The 10,202-nt window shown below is 42.0% G+C and overlaps 1 protein-coding gene across 1 annotated transcript in view; it reads right to left on the reverse strand.

Annotated features, from left to right (window-relative positions):
- The window catches only part of LOC140723630 (uncharacterized), a 48,235-nt gene extending 38,340 nt beyond the window's left edge, over positions 1–9,895 (reverse strand). Inside the window, exons 1-2 of the mRNA XM_073038204.1 lie at positions 9,716–9,895; positions 6,998–7,165 (exon numbers count right to left, since the gene is read on the reverse strand). The gene's annotated coding sequence lies outside the window, so the exon portion shown is untranslated. The remainder of the gene's footprint in view (positions 1–6,997; positions 7,166–9,715) is intronic.
- Positions 9,896–10,202: the final 307 nt, after the last annotated feature.

Raw genomic sequence — 10,202 nt, forward strand, 5'->3', positions numbered from 1 at the left:
GGATAGACTGGGTATTAAACGCTTCCAGGATTTGTTAGTTGGAGGAAGTCTTTTCGCTTGAGCAATTGTCAGCTAAATATAGCTTACCAAAAACCTTTTTTTTATATCTGCAATTTAGGGAATTTCTGCAGTCTCAATTGCATACATTTCCAAAAAGTCCAGGTAAGAATTTATTAGATGTAATTTTTAATCTGAAAACTTTTCAGAATGGTTCAATATCCAATATTTATGGCATGCTGTTGAGAATGACAAATGTTCCTTTAGACAAAATTAAAAATCTCTGGGAACAAGATTTGCAGACTTCAATCTCTGAGGAACCTGGAATGAAATTTATAAATTGGTTAATACTTCATCGTTATATGCCTGCCATCCCTTCCTACAATTTAAAGTAGTCCGTAGGGCCCATATGACTAAGGATAAGCTCTCTCATTTTTATTTGGATATGTCTCCCTATTGTGACAGGTGCAACTATGGAGTAGCTTCATTGATTCTTATGTTTCGGATATGGCCGAGGCTTGAAAAATACTGAAAGGAAGTATTTCAAACCTTTTCTGCACTTTTTAAAGTTAATTTTAAGCCTAATCCTTTGACTGCCTTATTTGGTATTGTTGGAGGGCAAGATATGATTTTGGAAATACCTGATCAGTGGCTACGTGATGTTACGTCATGCTTAAATTTAGAAAAGATTCGGTGTTCAATTTCAGAATCAAAAACTTTAAAACATAATGGGGACCATTTTTGAATTATTTTCAAAGCATTTGATTTGTTGTTACGTACGGATGTTGGCTCATATTATCATCTAGTTCTTTATAATGATAAGGACGTTTTTCATTTTTTTTCTTTTTTTTACCAAGCAGCTTTTTGTTGGTAGCGGATTAGATTTTTTTTGTATAATGATAAAATTAGAAGATTTCAATATTATGATTTAAGTCAATTTACATGAATATATTCATTAGGCTTTACAATTCAACCGCCAGGACTTAAGAACTTTTTAAAAGCTATTATTAATGCTTTTTGAGTAAGTGATTTAGATGCATATCATATTTTTTTTACTGAGTTAAGTATTGTATGTAATTAGTTTTGCTACAACAAGTGTATGGGACATTGGAAAAAAGGTTGAATTTCCCCATGGGGATGAATAAAGTATCTATCTATCTATCTATGATTATAAGTGTGTTTCTAATATACAGTATTTGGTACCATTTTATCATTTTTTATAGTTTATTAAATATATATATATATATATATATATATACACACACAATCAATAAAAATATTGAAAAAAATCTCCGGATCTGGCTGGTGGCACAGTGGCAACAGTGCCGGACTTCAGAATGAACCTGAATTTGAATCCAGCCGGCTCCCCTGCACACTTTCCATCCATGCCGGGTTACGGGCTGCTGATTTCTTTGGAACCACTGCTGTAACTTGCCTCGTACGCGGTTGCCCACGACGCCAGAGAGGCATGGAGGGAAATCGTCCGCTAACCGAAGAAACTCAGGTTGCAGCGTACGTTTCCTTAAATATCTCCCAAAACCATTGCCTCATTCAATTTACTATCTCATCTTGAATGCTAAGTGACTGAACCTTCTTGACCAACCTCCCATTTGTGACTTTGTCAAGTGCCCATGTAGAAAACATCAGCTGCCTTGCCTTCATCCACTTTCCTGATAGCTTTCTCCAGAGACTCTATAAGATTGGTTAGACATGACCTACCATGCACAAAACCATGCTGTCTATCCTTAATCAGTCCACATCGATCCAAATACTTACCGTAGATGTCGGATTATAAGCCACTACTTTTTTCCCACGCTTTGAACAGCTTTGACACTGCGGCCTTTACTACAGTGCGGCTAATGCATGGTTTTATTTCATGCCGCCAAAAACATTTTGCCTCGTAACAGTAGACCAATAAAATTGATGAGTAGTTCACAGAGGTCCAATGAAATTGTACGATAAATCAAGCGCACTTTCACAATTAAATTATTGTAAATCAGTCATTTGTACTCACCCTCATCAACATGGAAAACACTCGAAGAAAAGCATTGTGCTGCCTTTATGGCAGTTATTTAGTTTATAATATTTTCGCTTAGTTATTCATTTGTTAGTATTTTCTAGTTAAAGTTAAAAGTGTTAAGTATATTTGTTTTCTGTACATCCCGGGATACTATGACATCACATCCGGTTTCGCCGCGTCTTGTGGGAAATACCGGTTTGCGATAAATGGGAAGGTGGGTGCGAGCACATTAGCCTAGCGCATTAGACCCGAGCGCATTAGACCCGAACGAAAACGCTGCTTTTAAGTTAAAGGCGATCAATAACTTTTCCTGGTAGGCTGCAGTATATATTTTTTTACCAGTCGTTAGGAGATATTGGAATGTTGTTCGTGCACTGTTCAGTAAAAAAGTATACGCAACGTAATTTGTGTGTTACCGATACGTATGTATATTTAAAAGTAGCCGTGTTAGAGGCACGGTTCGAAAAAAAGCATTTGCAATATGTATTTGTTTATGTTACCATACGGATTTAATTAAAAGTTAAAAAATCCTCACGTGTAATATCTTTCTGTGTAAATATCTCATATTACAACGTGGGACACCTGCGGCCTAAAATCCGGTGCGGCTTGTACAAGTACAAAATTGATTTTCTTTCTAAAATTAGAGCCAGCGGCTTTTAATCAGGTGCGCTCTGTAGTGCGAAATCTACGGTATATATCCGGTTCCTGCTCATATGTTCTAATAACTTTCCCACTACTGATGTCAAGCTCACTAACATAAAGTTTTCTCATTTATCCTTAGAGCCTTTCTTGAACAGCGGATCAACCTTGGCTGTCCTCCAATCCTCCAGTACCTCACCTGTCACTAAGGATGATTTAAATATCTCTGCTTGGACCCCCACAATTTCTGCACTTGTCTTCCACAGGGTCCTGGGGAACAACTTGTCAGGCCCTGGGGATTTATCCATGCTAATTTGCCTTAAGACAGCAAACACCTCCACCTCTGTAATCTGCACAAGGTCCATGAAGTTGATGCTGCTTTGGCTCACTTCTATCGACTCTGTGTCCATCTCCTGAGCAAATACAGATGCAAAACTATTATTTAAAACCTCCCCCATCTATTTTGTCTCCTGTATAGGTCACCATTCTGTTCGTCCAGAGTGGGCATGTTTCTGTTCTGACCTTCTCCACGTTTCTGTGACAGAGAAGCTGGCCAAACTTATTTGGAAGGGAAAAGGTAGGAGTGACAACAGAGCAGCAATGGCTGGAGTTTCTGGGAGCAACTCAGGAGCTGAGTAATCAATACATCCCAAAGACATGGAAACATTGGAAAGGCAGGAGGACTCAACCGTGGCTGAAATGAGAACCCAAAACCAACATAAAAGCCAAAGCGAGGGCAAATAAGCTTTTAGAAACCAAGAGAAGACAACTAAAGAAAGTCAGATGAGCTCAGGGTGTGGGAGTATTATATTGTAGTCATTAATGTGTCTTGGTAGCACCCAACAGCCTGAGGAATTTAGAGGAACAAAATATCCGGGGCCTCGATATCAGTTGAAAACAAAGGTTCCCTGCACCAGTTAACTTTCAACTTTTATTTTGGCAGGCACATACAAACTCTACACCCTCAAAAATTCACTTCTGAAGAATCCCCACTTACCAAGTACTCCTTTGCCAGAAAACAGCCTGTTCCAATCCACACTTGTCAAATCCTTGCAAATACCATAAAGTTGATCTTTCTCCAATTTAGAATCTCAAGAGAGGTCCAGATCTCTGTTTTTCCATATTTTCTTGGAATCTCATGGCATTATGATCACTATACACAAGGTGTTCCCATACACTAATTTCTGTCACCAGCCCTGGATCGTTTCCCAACAGCTTATTGCACACTTCTACGCCGGATGTTTTACGTACTGATTAAGGCTCATTTGACAAACTCGACCCCATCTAGTCCTTTTACAGTATGGGAGTCCCAGTCAATATATGGAAAGTTAAAATCACTTACTATATCAACTATTGCTTCTTGGTGTAGTCTGTGAACTCTCTACAAATTTGTTCCTCTACATCCCTCAGACTGTTGGGTGCAACCAATTCCCAGTAATGCCTACGATATCACAATTCCATGCCCTGGGCTCATCTGGCTTTCCTACGATGCTTCTTGCATCATGACTTCCACAGCTCAACACATTCATCGCACCATGCTCAAGCATTTGATTGCTGACTCTATCTGAGGACTGAACAACATCTGTCTGGTGTGAAGAAAACAACCTCTCCCTCAATGTCAGAAAAACCTCTGACGCTGAGTTTTGTGGTGAGGACGCAGGAAAGGTTTTCTTCTGATGACTCTTCCATGAAGGTCATGTTTGTGCAGGTGTTGCTGCACAGTAGAACAGTGCACCACCACTCCAGAGTCTGCTAAATATTCCTGAATGTTTTTTTACAGTCAAATGGGGGTTTCGATTTGCCTTTCTAGGAATCCTACGAGTAGTTCTCTCAGAAAGTTTTCTTGGTCTTCCAGACATCAACTTGACCTCCACTGTTCCTGTTAACTGCCATTTCTTAATTACATTGTGAACTGAGGAAACGGCTACCTGAAAACGCTTTGCTATCTTCTTATAGCCTTCTCCTGCTATTTGAGCATCATTTATTTTAACTTTTAGAGTGCTAGGCAGCTGCTTAGAGGAGCCCATGGCTGCTGATTGTTGGGACAAGGTTTGAAGAGTCAGGGTATTTATAAAGCTTTGCGATTTGCATAACCTGGCCTGCCCTAATGATGACTGTGAACAAGCCATTGTCCTAACAAGCTAATTCAGGTCTGAGACCGTGGTAAAATTTAACTGAGAGCTCAAATCTCTTGGGGTGCCCAAACTTTTCCATGGTGCTCCTTTCCTTTTTTTCCCCCCCCCACTCTAAAATTGTACAAAACAGAAATAATACACTAAACTCCTCATGAAGGGTTTCAGCCTGAAACGTCGTCACTACCTCCTCCCATAGATGCTGTCTGGCCTGCTGTGCTCTGCCAGCATTTTGTGTTTTTAATAACACACTAATCTTACTTAAAATGTTGAAAGGAATGTTTTGTGTTTAACTTTATGACTTTTGGAGATCAGTTCACCTTCTACTCACTAAATTATTCACAGTAACAGAATGTTTGACCAGTGGTGCCCAGCTGTTTGCATACCACTGTATTCAATGAGGTGGTGAGCACGGGGTGTGATGGGGGGGGTGAGGAGGAGGACTGACAGGGAGCGAAGAGGGAGAACGTGTGGGGTGAGTGGTAGATTTAGAGAGTGATAAAGAGGGGAAGACAATGATGGATACGGGAGCCAGCAGGGAGAGTGTTTGAGAGAGGGGGGAGGGTGGGAGGTAGGGAGAGAGATAGAGAGGGTGAGAGCTGGAAATGGAGGTTACAGAGTGGTGGAGGTGACTGAGTGAGAGAGACAATTTTGATTGAAGTGAGAGGGTGCATGAGACAGGGGGAGATGGAGAGGGGAAGGCAGAAGGTGAAAGAGAGTGGGAGAATGGTCAAGTAGCAGTGTCACTGAGGCGGATAGAGAAGAGGGAAGGGGAGGGTAGAGGTGGGGAGGAAGCAAGAATGATTGAGAGGGGTGATGATATGGAAGGGGTGAGGGAGAGGTGAGATGGCGAGGGAGAGACTGAATAAAAAGGGAGGTCTGGAGTAGAGGGCAGGAGGATGAAGAGGGACTGTGAGGAGGGAGTGGTGAGGGAAACGGGGTATGTAGACAGGGATGAGGGAGAAATGTGAGAAGATGGTGTGTCTGATTAGAATTGTTAGACTAACTATTTATTCAGTCCCCAGTTGCAGGGTCGTTAATCACATATGTTCACAAGTCACCGAACAAATCCACCGTGGGATTACGGTTCCATGCCTTGAGATTTACTGTGTATGATTCTGGTCAACATATCCAACAGTGGGGAGCTCTAACACGTACGGTTCTGGTCAACATATCTGACAGTGGGGAGTTTCACAGCATACGGGGACCTGCTGCAAATCGCAGTGCAATGCCAACCCCAGCGGATGCTGGTGTTTCTCCTGTTCAGTTAGCGGTGAGGAAAGAGTTAATCTCGGGTTTGTGTAAATCGAGGGCCGGTTGCAGTGGGAATGGGCTGGGATCGATCCAGACAGCTGGAGGCACCGGGTTCTCCAGTCTTTTAGATTTGCGCCCGAGTCGGGATTGCGGGATCAGTTTGTTGTGTTTCCCCTCCAGCTTGGGAGGGTGGATGTAGGTGAAGGGGGCCTGTCTATGTGTCGGTGTGGGGTGAATGGTCAGAAGGGTGTGGGGCCACTGGTGGGACGGAGGGGGGTTTGGGTACTGTGGGTGATCGGATGTAACATGACCTGAGTGGATGTGCAAGGGGTAAATTACGTTGTCAACGAGGGTGGATCTGGTCCATTGAATCAGACAGCTCAGCTCACGTGTCCTGTCAGGAGCCACAATTCTCTCATCATCTTAATCACTGACTAATCTTTCTGTTAACATTGAGTTTGTTACAGAGCCCCAGGGTCTGCAAACAGATGATTGGTAAGAGGCAGAGTGTTATGGTGACTGCCTGTTTCTTGGACTCGAGTCCCGTGCTTAGTGACTTTCCCAGGGGTTACGCCCATTGCTATGTCAATAATTTAGTTGAGAAAGTACAGGGTATGGGGAGAGAGTTTGCAGCAAGTTCAAACAATTAATCTTTTTGAAAGACAGTCAGCATAAACACTCCCCTCTCTTTCCCTCCCCCACTCAGAACTGACCAAAAGCTACATCAGAGGATGCAAGATCTTGAACTGAGTAACCACTGTGAGAGAATGGGAGTGGTTTCAAAGGGCTGGGCTGCTGGAAGCACATTACCAGACCTGGAGTCATTGCAACTGGGTCTGACAGAGGCATAACTGGTTCTTCTGGACACATTCAGTCTCACTCCAACTATTTCCTACCTTCCTTTGTACAGGTATGTAATGTCTAAAGGACCAGTGTTTGAGTAAATGAGACCTACCAAACTTTCTCCTGACTGAATCACTGGAATCTCCGAGTCAGATGGGTTCTCTCCAGTTGATGCTCTCAATCCTCGGGCTGGTTCACTTGTTGCTGTTCCCTCGTCTTCAGTCGTGGTTTGCCTCCAGTTGGGGTTTTTCTTCAAATAAATCTCTCACCACAGGTCTAACTTTAACCAGAGAGACAATGAAGCACATTAATAATGAAAAGGAGAACCAAACATTTCTGCGTAATGTTACTAAGAACAAAACTCTCTGAAATTTAAACACTGAAGGCAGATTTAATGATCTCAGTGAACAATCTTTTATTGTCCCTCACATGTCACAGACGATATGGGATAAGAAGGAGCATTCATTCAGTCATGGTAAGACATAATACACAGGAACAGAATTAGGTGATTCAATCCATCTGGTCTGCCCACCATTCAACCACGGCTGATTATCATTCCAACACCATATTCCTGTCTTCCTCCTGTAACCCTGAAGCTACTCAGCAATCATGAATATATTAATCTCTGTCATAAATATACCCAAATGGCAGCCTCAATCAACTTCTGCGGCAACAAATTCCACAGATCAGACATCTTTTAGCCAAAAAATTCTTCTCATCTCAGTTTTAAAGGGAAGCATCTTTATTCTGAAACTGTGCTGTAAGATCACAGACTCTGCGTCTATTGGAAACATCCTCACCATGTCCACTGTATCTAGGCTTTTCAGCATTCAGTAGGTTTACTTAACCATACATCTCCCACCACCCCCACCGTCCCTCTGAACTCCATTGAGCACAGGTTCAGAACCATCAGAGACTTGCAGAGACTCCAACGGAGGCCTACAAACTATCACAGCCATTTTCATTTCCAGGTTAAAACAGGTCCAGTTCATGAAATGTAAACCAAGAAATAAAAAGAAACTGGAATTACCAGAAACACTCAGCAGGTAAGGGACAGCTTACAATACAACTCAATTAATAACATTTCATCAGAATGACTTCAAACATTTTTAGTTTTTAGTGTAGATCTCCAGCACAGCTACCTGATTTCCACTGTGTGACAGTGAGGGGGGGGGGGGGGTGGATTTCCAAACACAGTTTGAACACCAAACTCAGGGTCTATTTCTACTGTTTAAACATGGAACAGCCCATTTACTCACAGCCGAGACAAAGCACATTTCCAAACCTCCCAAATGGTTGCTCTCCTCCCGTTAACATTTATCACTTCCAAAATACAATATTTTCTATTCATATAGATGTGATAATAATTTATGTAAAGATTCAAGCTTCTTTAAATTTTTATATATTTAAAGACTAAACAGGATCTGTAAAGGTCTAACCATGTAACACCCGACGTGTGAGGATATTGTGAGTATCGACACTCACAGGTACACTTCCTGTCCAACCATTTCTCCGAGAGAAACGGTACAAGGCAGAGTTGCCAACCTACAGCTTTTGAGACTAATATTCACCAATATTCATGGCTTTAGCAATAGTTCATCAGACGTTCTTTTTTCATACTTGATTACTTGGTTCCAATTTAGGGGCTAAAAGTGTAAAAAAATGAATTGTTTTATTTCTGTTATTTTTATACCTCTGAGTAACACTGCTAAGGTTACTGTCGATGCAATGCTCCTCAGACAGGATGAAGAGGTCAATACTCCCCAATGCCATTAGACTTTGCAATTCAACTGCCAGGACTTAAGAACTTCTTTAAAGCTATTATTAATGTTTTTTTTTTGAGTTAGTGATTTAGATGCATATCATATTATTACTGAGTTAAGGATTGTATGTAATGAGTTTCTGCTACAACAAGTGTATGGGACATTGGAAAAAATGTTGAATTTCCCCATGGGGATGAATAAAGTATCTATCTATCTATCTATCTAAGCGCTGCGGGCCCTGCCGTCTGCTCCGACTCAGTCGTATTAGTAAGGCTACATCTGTGGTGGTCCGTGGATTACTCGCTAAGACTAAAGTACATTTTTCTCACTAACAACCCTTTGACTTCTAAGCAAACAAAGTTATTTTACTTGCTTGATAATTATATTCTATGATAATCAGTTAAGTGCAACTGTGTAATACTTTGTCATATTATTAAATTAAGTATTCTATGTTTAATTGTACCAGTTATACACTGAAATGTAGTGAGAGGCTATAACCTTGTTAATGTCTTAGCTATCACTATATTTCTGTGGAGCTCTGGAATTCATATATTTCTTTCATCTTGGTTTACTGCTTGACATTATAAGAAGCCCTATATATGTCACACACAATTTGTGTACCTGCTCATTAAATGAATGGGGCAAGAAAGTTGCCCAGTACATGAAATGAGCATGTACACAATTTGGGTCTCACAAACTTGGGGTGATTAATAAGTTCGTGGCCTAAGGTGGAAGGATTGAATTTTACAAAACCTAGCAATTTTCAATTATCTGAAACAGAAATACCACAAAAGTTATTAACTTCAAACTTTCTGCATAATCACTCAAAGAGTTGAACTGCACGTGCAGGTACCGAGAGCTGTATAACTTCAAGCCTTCTAACTTAGGCCACGACCTTATCAATCATCGCCACCCGCCCGCCGCCACAACCCCCCCCCCATACAGCTCAGGCAAAAAAAAATTGCCACTGCACCCCTGCTCCAGCTGTCCGGCAGAGCTCGGGCCCGGCCCTTTCCCAATGCAACCGGCCCCCGAGTCACACAACACCGGGATCATTCCCTACTCACCCCTGCTCGAATCGGAGAATCGCCAACAGCGGCAGTCGGCACCACGCATGCGTTCAGCAGCGTTTCTCTACAGCGCCACCGGTGGCCGGAGGTCTGCACATCGTTGCCGATGGCTGGAGATCCATACAGCGCCACAAGTGGCCGGAGGCGGGAGGGACAACGGAGAGGTAAATCACAAACACGACAAAGTCTGCAGATCCTGGAAATCCAAAGCAACACAAACAAAATGCTGGCCGAACACAGCAGGCGGGGTAGCAACGGGAATGGAAATAGGAATGAAAATGTTTGGACACCGGGAAGTCCCGCTCGGAACGGGTAGTTCAAAGGTTAGTTTATTATTAAAGCAGGTATCCATAAATAACGATGTTTTTTTTTTCTCTCCAGAGAACCACGAAACAAAGAAAGAGCATGAAAGTCGTTCACAGAGAAAAATCAAACTTCTACCCCACCCCCCGGATCAAGAAGAACGGGATCCCAATCATCAAAC

Source organism: Hemitrygon akajei, unplaced genomic scaffold (assembly GCF_048418815.1).
Source record: "Hemitrygon akajei unplaced genomic scaffold, sHemAka1.3 Scf000121, whole genome shotgun sequence".
In the NCBI taxonomy this organism is placed as follows: Eukaryota; Metazoa; Chordata; class Chondrichthyes; order Myliobatiformes; family Dasyatidae; genus Hemitrygon; species Hemitrygon akajei.